Source organism: Halyomorpha halys, unplaced genomic scaffold (genome assembly GCF_000696795.3).
Source record: "Halyomorpha halys isolate HHAL.00 unplaced genomic scaffold, Hhal_1.1 Scaffold461.1, whole genome shotgun sequence".
Classification (NCBI taxonomy): Eukaryota; Metazoa; Arthropoda; class Insecta; order Hemiptera; family Pentatomidae; genus Halyomorpha; species Halyomorpha halys.
The window spans coordinates 305,251-314,854 of record NW_027105824.1 but is presented as its reverse complement, the minus strand read 5'-3'; the positions used below and the strand labels follow the sequence as shown (position 1 = coordinate 314,854).

Sequence of the window (9,604 nt, the reverse complement as noted above, 5' to 3'; positions counted from 1 at the left end):
TAATGAATAATAATAAGTAAATAGAGGTAGTGTGACTATGAATTAATTTTATATTTATTAAAAATTTATAAAAGAATGTCCTGCAGCAGTCTGGGCTTCAGTCTTTGGGTTGAGGTTGGGTTTCCCAGGTTGTAGGTCACTGCTCCTTTAACTGCCAGCAACTGGGAGTGGAACTTCGTGAACCGTTTTTTGATATAATCATCTATAGGAATTTATTGATGGCAATAAAATGTTTTCGTTATTTTTTTTATTTATAACTGCTAAACCATATCTTTTTTTTAATAGTCGTTTTATACTCAGATAAAAAAGTATAAAGTACCTTTAAATTTGAATTATTTGTTCGCCCGATCCTTTTTGAAGCAAACACAATCAAAATTATTAGGTGTGTATTCCGAATGGGGATCAGAAAGTGATCTCGGTAGAAACTTTACGAGAAGTCGACTGAGTTCGAATTCGATAACGGGAGATAATTATTTATCCTATTATTTTAGCCATGAGTTAACCCTGTTGGTTCGTTATTTTTCTTTATATGATTGTTTTGTTCACATATAATATCGCCTAACCCTACTTCTTCCAAATAGAACGTAGGTCAAATTCTTGCCTCCCTGTCCCGGGCCATGTACATACTAATAGCTCGCCTTATCTTGAAAACATTCATTTATAGCGAGTATTGTAGACTTTAAAAAAATATTCTTAGATTGAGCTATACCAAAGTTAAGAATTGATGTGGTTTCCTAATTTCTTCATCGATTTTTAGTTTTGATGGAAGTTAAAATGTAGTTCCATATATAAAAATTAATCAATAGAATGCTCTACTCGATATAAGTAAATGGTTTCATTCAAGACGAGCTGTGATAATGGAATACTAGGGTGGGAGAGAGAGGTAATACTCGATTTAATAATTTTACCTTAATTTCGTAAGGTACTTCGATCAATACTCGTTCTAAAGTGAGATATTTTAACTAAGAGATTGTTGAAGATTAAAACTACAAACCTCATTTTATTGGTTTTATTAATGGTTACTTTGTACTATTCGCACTACATTACACAAATATGATATTTGTTTTCTTGTCTTATTATGTCTTGAACATTATGTTTAATGTTTTTATGTTTTGTTTTTTTTCTCCCATCTTTTACTTATTATTAACTATATATTTTCATTACAGGTAAGTGTTGAGCAACACACCCAAGTTACTCTAGTTGCAGACCCGACCACCCAACCTAGCACTCATTACAGTTCCTTGATAAGTTGACTGGAGCAAACATTAGAAATCTTCCAGCCTGACATAGATAGGTAATTATAGTAATGTTACTCCCACAAGCCTTCGTCGATTCTCTTACACGTCCAATTACAATCAACTGCATCCAATCTCATGCGAATCCTTTCCTATTAGTCTTCATCGCTCTATTTGCAGAACCAATCAGTTCCGAAATTAGGATCGGCCAGCGGGGTTTGTTTTGTTTTTAGCCTTCATTATTATTTTTTTTTAATATCCATTGGATATCATTATTACCAAGTCATCAAAAGCAATTTCTGATAGTCTTTCGCTGTTCTGATTGTGTATGGTTTTAGTTGTTGCTGTTCTAATACTGTTAAACTGTAGAACTTCCCTCTGTATGATCTAGAATATCTACTTACAACGTAAACTTTGTTTTTTGTGAACTACGTTATTAATGGATTTAAAAATACACATTAGTCATTCTAAAAATAAAACATATGTAGAGAATGATGTAATTACGTTTAAATCGATAAAAATACTGTCTATATTAGAGTTTGTTATAGAACCAATATTACCAAAATAGTATAGTGATGTTTTGAGGTCTGCACAGAGATTCGTGAAGATTTCTTTCGTAAACTGTAGAATCTTTAAGCCATGGGTTTTGCGTATTTACATTAACATACTAGCTGATCCAGCAATGGTTTGTTATTGCTAAATATATCGATAGTTGAAATCAAAATTTTGCTAATCCCTGTCCGACTTATGTGATTTATTTCTTTACATAGTTAATCCCATGACCTATCACCATATTGTCTTATATACATTATCTTTTTTTAAAACCTACCTCTTAGGTTATACGCAATTAATCTTTAATTGACATAATAGATTTTTTTTTTTTGCTGAATAATAATGGATTTCAATAGCTGATAAACTTAGGACGACCCCACACATTTTGTAAGCGGTTAAGAACTTTCGAAGGTCTTTGGCAAGTAACAAACGAAAATTATATTTTTATTAGCACAGAGTAAGCCAATTTTTTTTTCTCTCACGATCTACCTAAAGCAGCAGGTCACCTGTGGCCAGACAGAAATGCTAATTAACTCCAATTGGACGGACAGAACAATGTCCTGGAGAACAAGACTACAGTTCCCTGAGGGTGATGCAGCATTGCCAGTCCTATAATTACCATAAGTACACTCTAACGCACTAATAAACCGAATGGTCCGCCATTAGGTCTCGTCTTGTCCACTTTTCCTTTACTTGTTTATTCTGTCAACTGTATTACCCTATTAAATAACAAGGTTTTATTTACCTTAGATTCCTTAAATGCAGAATCATCCTAATACTGAATATCAGTAACCTGTAGTGTCTTTGACTAATAAATTCAAAATATCGTACAAGTTTCTCTTCCCACCTTGAAAGTTGAACATTTCAAACAATACATTTTTTTATTACTATAATAATTAGTATTTTAGGGTTTCTTGGGGGTGCGAATAAGGGATATCAACTTTATTCCTGCCAAGAAAGCAAAATATCAACAACAAATAACAAATCCGCATGTGTGTGTACCTTACGATGGGAATCGGGAGACTTTCTCCCAAGTTGATCATCAAATTCTTTCATAGTTCATACTTTTACATTTTTTATTACTGTATAAATAATAACCCTTCCCTATGAAATTCTATTTACTCCTTTATTCGTAGTTCTAATTCCCTTCCAATCTTCAAATCACGTATCTTCGACTACCTTCTGTCCACCCAATTCCGGAAGAATAACAATTGAAAGTTTCAAATAAGGTTTATATATTCTATGTATTTTATGTTTCGGAATTTCGTTCATACTTGTAAATATGTATATTAGCAGAAATTGTATAATTTATTATTTTTAGTTTAATTGTATTTGATTTTGTTTTTCTTTTTATTTATTATCAGAAGCCATTTTACGTTTTATGATATGACATATCGTTTTATTTTATTTGTTCTATTATTATTTTATATATCCTGTTAATTATTGTTGTTCATTTTTATCTTTTCAAATTCATTATTTCATTATATTTTATGACGTTTTATGATTTAATTTTTTTTGTAACCTTAAAAAAAAAAAATTCATTCTTATTTTGTGTTGTACTCTAAGGCTCTATAGCCTGATTTTGATGCCTGTATGTTATTCTAAGGAATAAATAAATAATATTATGGGTTGAGTATCTGAGGTGGGGGACCTACAAGTCCAACCTCCTTCATATTTTGTTTATTTTTATTTTTTATTTCTTTATTTTATTTTCAAATATTAATACCTTTCGGACTATACGTGCTTATTATTATTATTATTATTATTTTCGGTTTTTATCGCTACTGTCGGTTAAATTTCTGATGTGGGGGAACTAGAAGTCCAACCACCTTCATATTTTGCTTATTTATTTTATTTTTTCAGATATTTAAAATCTTTCGCACAATACGGGCTGTATCTAGAACTGATTGTTGAGCCTCTCTTAGCATATCGATAGGCACTCCCAAACCATTCTCTCCATTATTATTATTAAATGGCCAATGTAAAATGGTTAATTATATTACGAAAAACAAACTTAAATTTTTTTTTAAATTTGGCATTTGAATCATAAAAAATTATTTTGATGAGGATTATGCCTTCCTGATATCCAAAATGATTTAATTTTACATTTATTTGCCGAGTTTAATCAAAATCTGCAAGCCGTTTTTGAAAAAATTGAAAAATGTATAAAATCTATTAATGTATAAAGTGGTTTTCTCGTTAGCAGAAAAAACTTCTCTAACATCCCTTAAAGATTTAAAATTCTTATATATGTAATTTCAGTTTTCCCATAAAACGCCTTTGGTATTTAAAATAGCTATTGATAGCTGAATAGTTTGTTGTTTATTAGGCTGCTGAATTGAGACGTACTATCGCAATTTGAGCAACAAAAGGCTTTTTTTTAAATCATTCAATAGTAACATTACTAAAATGTATAAAGTTTGAAATTAATTAATTATTAGGCAGATGGCTAAAAATAACGGTATGCTTTATAATTAGTAAAATATTTTAAGACATCATTATCAACATTAAAGAAATTTAGTTTTATGATTCCAAAAAGAGCTAACTCTAAAGAATGTTTAAAGATTTATTTGTTTTTAAAAAAAATAATTTACTAAGGAGCAGAAATATGAAAATACAACAGAATTATTTTTCGTTTTTCTATAATAAGTACGCTGTTTTCAAAACTATAGAGCAAGTATTGCAAAGTAAACGAAAACAATGGAAATAATTAAAATGATAGAAATAGTAATATATATTTTATTAAAAGTTATTATACGGGTTGATATAAATCATACGAAAATGATAAACTGGTATGGTAGAAAGCAAAATAAGAAGATAAAAAAGGCAAATATTTGAAGTATTAAGTTAAGATGGGCTAATACTTTACCCCAAGTTTATTAATGATTTCACAACCTATTGGTCCAACCTCATCTTTGGATACCTTATGATACCGAAACGTAATTAAATCAGCATTTTCACCTGCTTTCATCTAAAATCAAGCATTCATCTAATGTGGAAATCATATCCCATAAAACTAAATGTATTTACAATACAAGGAAAAAATAATGGAATAGTTCCAGGTTTGAAAAAAATAAATAAATAAATATAGAAACAATGAATAATTCACGAATATTTTAAGATAAAATTTGAAGCAAATATAGCTAATAAGATTAAAATAATAGAGTGTGCTATCCAAGAAGTATAAAAAAAAGTTCTCTTTTTTATACTCTAGAGTACTCTCTAGAGATCTGCTAGATAAGGTTACTGTTTAATAGAATAGGTAACAGAGGTTTTTGATTGTAAATATTAAATCTTTAGTATTTTAGGTTTCAAACAGTTACAAAAGAAATATTATTCTACTTTCTACAGACTTGATTTCAGAACTAAGACTTTTTCTAGGGGAAAATAATACGCAAATATGATTTCTAAAAATTCGATTGCTCCCATATTTGTATTCTCAATGAGAAATATTCCATTATTTTATCACTAAAACTTGGTTATGAGTTTATTTTAGAGATAAAAATCACTTCAAAATAACCAAATAGGTTAATTATACGAAAATACTTTAGTTTATATGTGCTGATTAACTGGTCAGTATTATTATATAATTGCTGTGCCATTGTAAGCCAATGACCGGAACAAAAAGATTTTTTCTAATAGACAACAATTATTTACCTTGTTTTTAGAGTATCACTGTGACTTTAGTAATTTTTGGAATTATTTTGTTTTTTATTCTCCAACTACTTTTCCCCCATAATCCCTACTCTTTTTTATTTTTCTGGAATTTATTAATGCAAACACTGAAATGATCCTTTTTAATTTTCTCCATTACCTTCTTGACAATCTTGGAGTATTCATTAGTCACTCTTAGGGTGTAATTAACTTGAAAAAAATTCTTGTTTTAATGAAAAAAATTATAACGATAGACTACAAGCATTATAATTATTCAAATTATGACAATTTTACGTGATTTATTAAGCTTTAATTTCCAACTACTAAATGCGTATAACTCTCTTCATCTTTATCACTAAAACGCTTCCTTTGTTGTTTTTTCTATTTTTCCTTGTTATAGTTCCTGAGTTCGCATCATTATCTCTTCATTTCTTTTTTCATTCTTTAGAAATCTGTTTCCTCGATAATTAGCTATATTATATTAAGGATTGTCATAACTGTCTTATTAACTAACCACTTCTACCATAAAGTATTCTTTTCTTTACGTTAGCAAGTTTATTATGATGGATTATAGTTTTAACTACTGATACTTATGCTGTGTCAAAACAACATATTAATATGAGCGTTAAATCATAGAATATGGTCAACCACTATTTCCAATTATAACGAAGAGAACAGATGTGCAGCGTAAAGTATTATAAGAATAAAGAATTTTTATCAAGAGTCCAAATTTATTGGTTTAGATATTTATTTGCAGATTTTTAGGTATTTTGTGTAGTATTTTTTTTAAATCTTAGAATAATTTAATTATGCAATTTTTTTGAAAAATTAATACAATTTTTTATTTCTTTTTTATCCTATTCCATCAGTTTCTTATTTCCAGCTTTCCTCCTGTGTAACAGCTCTTTATATAGACATGTTTCATTATTATTTACTACATGTATTTAAAATGAAATATATAATTTAAACTGGTAGTGCAATTTTAGTGTGAAATAAAAAGTAAACTTGAAGAGAAATGAGTAACATTTTTTTTTAGCTCCATTTGCATCGTTTATTCTGTGTGTTTTTTGTATTGGTATAGGTGTCTTTCAGTATTCGTTCCTTTGTTTTACCAAAATACAAGCGAAAAAAGTTTATTCTCCCCATTGTCTCGTTTTTGTTGGAAGAATTATTTTAACTATTTATAGATTGATTAAAAATCTAATTAATACCGATTCATTATTAAGTATCCTTTAAGATACAATGAAAAAAGAAGGACTTGGAGAGGCATTGTGGCTGGACAAAGAGTGGAGGTAGGAGTCGCTATTGTTCTAGGAGGAGTATACCTCAGTCCATACCTCGCCTGCATTCTTGTCTTCTTTACTCCAGCAAACTATACTTCTTAAATTTATATCTGTTTATATTTACGCAATTTCTAGATTATGGCCTTTTCTTGCCAAATAATTGTAGAAAACATAGTATTAAAAATCGAGGTTGAAGTCATGAATTACACTTTTTAGATCCATATTTGCATAAAGTATGCATCAATATGAATTTTGTACTAATACTATATTTGAGTATACAAAAAGATTCGTGCTTTGTTGAACATATATGAATAATCCATAATAAGTTCAGTCATGGCTTTATGATTTTATATTTTATTATAGACGAAATTAATCAGGGGATATAAACAGGAAAAATACAAAACATAGGCAACTAAAAACATTTAAATGTACGCCGACGTTCCGGCCATAGTTTTATTGTTTCTTCATGGATAAGAGTTCAAATATTCCAGATCAAGTTACTAGTAAGATCAAGACTTACTCCCTAAGTCCATCTCCTCAAGAAGCTTATTGAAATAGTTAGCAATAAATTATTCTCCTACATTTTATTATAGTTCACGTTAATTTATTTTCCTTTATCATTACCACCAATTTTCAAGTGGATGGCTCATGATTTTAAACATAACAGGTAACCTTAAAATACCAAAGGTAGTAAAAGGTAAGACACAACACGAATTACTTTTCTTTTTCACAGTAACGCATTCACTATTTCACTTTTAGAGGGTTCGGAAAAAAATAAATAAATAATAAAATTCAAGTACATGAACAATAAGTTTCTGACGTTTGTACAATTTCTTAGACTATTAAAATTAGGAAAAGATATTAAAAACTATAATTTTAGTTAATTTATCTCAGTTCACAAAGGACAGTCACATAATCTTAGTTTTGGTACGACAAACACTAGCGATCTTCACTGTCGACAATGGTTTAACGTTTCTAGATTCATAAAAACTAAAAACACCCTAGATATTTTATTATTTGTTATATATTAATACAATAAAATAATTATTTTTAAAACAAACCAATGTGTCATCCTGGTAGCTTTTATAGTTTCCACGCACTTTTGAAACTATAATAATATAACTGTAGGTTTGAGTTGCAATAGTTTTTTACTCTTAAAATGGATGATAGTTTTAAACCATGAATGCATATTCATATATTTATAAGCTAGAAGGTTTCATTAAGCCCCCCCCCATAATGGCGTGCAGTGTGAAGATCACATTCCTTCCACTCAACCAGTTAATCGAGTTGGGGCATCATTCAGCTTGAAGGAAGTTTTCCATTTTGTCCATATCTAAAACAAAAATGCATTATATTTTATTGTATATATTAATTTTCTAATAATATATTCCATGTTGGATAAATTTATAAAAATTCGTAATAATTAAATACATAAAGGATTGGGGTAAGAATATGACAAGCCACATGATAAAAATTGTTTAATTGAGCAGATTAAAAAACTGTACAATTCCTATTCTATGTTTTATATGGTTTGTATTTCATAAGATTACAGGTAATATATTCAATAATAGTTTAAGTCAAACAAACACGCAATACCGCAATATAGAGTACTGCTGTAATATGCTACTACTTCTTACTGTAATATAGTCTGAATTACATCCTACAAAACCTAATTTCTTGTGATGGCTACTCCTAAGACTTTTAGTTTGGTGATACCTCTCTGAGGAATATAAGATAATAACTGATTTCACTTGTGCATAATTTCCTATTCCTTTCACTCGACAGAGTTGTGAATTTTAATGATAATAAACAAAAAGCTTTTCCCTTTTCGAATCCTGATGTATTCTCCTCATTCATTTAAGATAAGCGATTATCATCTGCCAACTAGTTAGCCTAGATCTCGATAGTGACATCCTGTCGATACATTGAACGCGGGGTCAGACGAGGCCAGGAGCCTATGGCGCCGCCCAACCAGTGGGTTACTTAACATAGTTTCATAACTGCCCGATTCATCTGCATCAGGTGCATTGGTCCGACCTCTTATCTGTCGGCTGTTGTGGTACATGAATTTCCTTTCCTAGTTACCTCGATACCAATAGAACTGATAGTTTTAAATATATATATGATATTCCTCCACCTATTCACCATTATATATTTTTTTGTTCGCTATTCCTTTGCCTCCTCAGAGCCTCGAAGACACTGTTTATCTGAACCCATTTATCAAGTATGGTCCTGAGCTGGTCCGATGTAATCTTTGAGCCTGCCCCAAAGGTGTACATCTTCCTCGTAGAAAGTCCGAAAATGTCTTCGTTCCCACCATCAATTGATGACTTCTCTTTCACCCTTATAACTATGCATTTATGAGCTGTATGCTATCAGTTAGTATAATTTCTTAAAAATTAACCTGATATTATTTGCTCAGTCCTCCATAATTAACAATGTTTTTTTGTAAGTGTCTGAGTTCTACAGATTAATGCAATAGTGCCATATATTTTTAAAGAAATAATTTTTCATTTATTAATTTGAAAGCTTGAAATGATAGTCGAAACTCTGGTGTTTAAAATGGATTCATTTCAACAGAATATGCAATTGATGTGGTACTGACTTTATTATCCTTAATGTAGAAGCGGACAACTAATAAATACACCGCTGTAATTTATAACGAAAATTATATAGCATTGGAGGTTTAAATTTTCAAAATACAACTCTCTTGTCTTATAATTTTAAATTATCTGTATTTCGTTTAAGAAGTCAATCCATTTCTTTCTTTATATATTTCTTTATTAATTATTAATTGGTGTCCAACAGATGTGTTTATATGTATATACTGTTAATAGTTATACCAGAACTTTGTCCTGCTTGTCACACTGAAGGAATATT

The 9,604-nt window shown here is 29.6% G+C and overlaps 1 protein-coding gene across 3 annotated transcripts in view; it reads left to right on the top strand.

The window, feature by feature from the left end:
* The window catches only part of LOC106683069 (BMP and activin membrane-bound inhibitor homolog), a 147,130-nt gene that overhangs the window by 32,955 nt on the left and 104,571 nt on the right, over positions 1 to 9,604 (top strand). The window contains exon 2 of one of the 3 annotated variants that reach the window (XM_067053537.1): positions 1,167 to 1,294. The exons of the other annotated variants lie outside the window; for them this stretch is intronic. The gene's annotated coding sequence lies outside the window, so the exon portion shown is untranslated. The remainder of the gene's footprint in view (positions 1 to 1,166; positions 1,295 to 9,604) is intronic. 3 annotated transcript variants of the gene reach the window in all.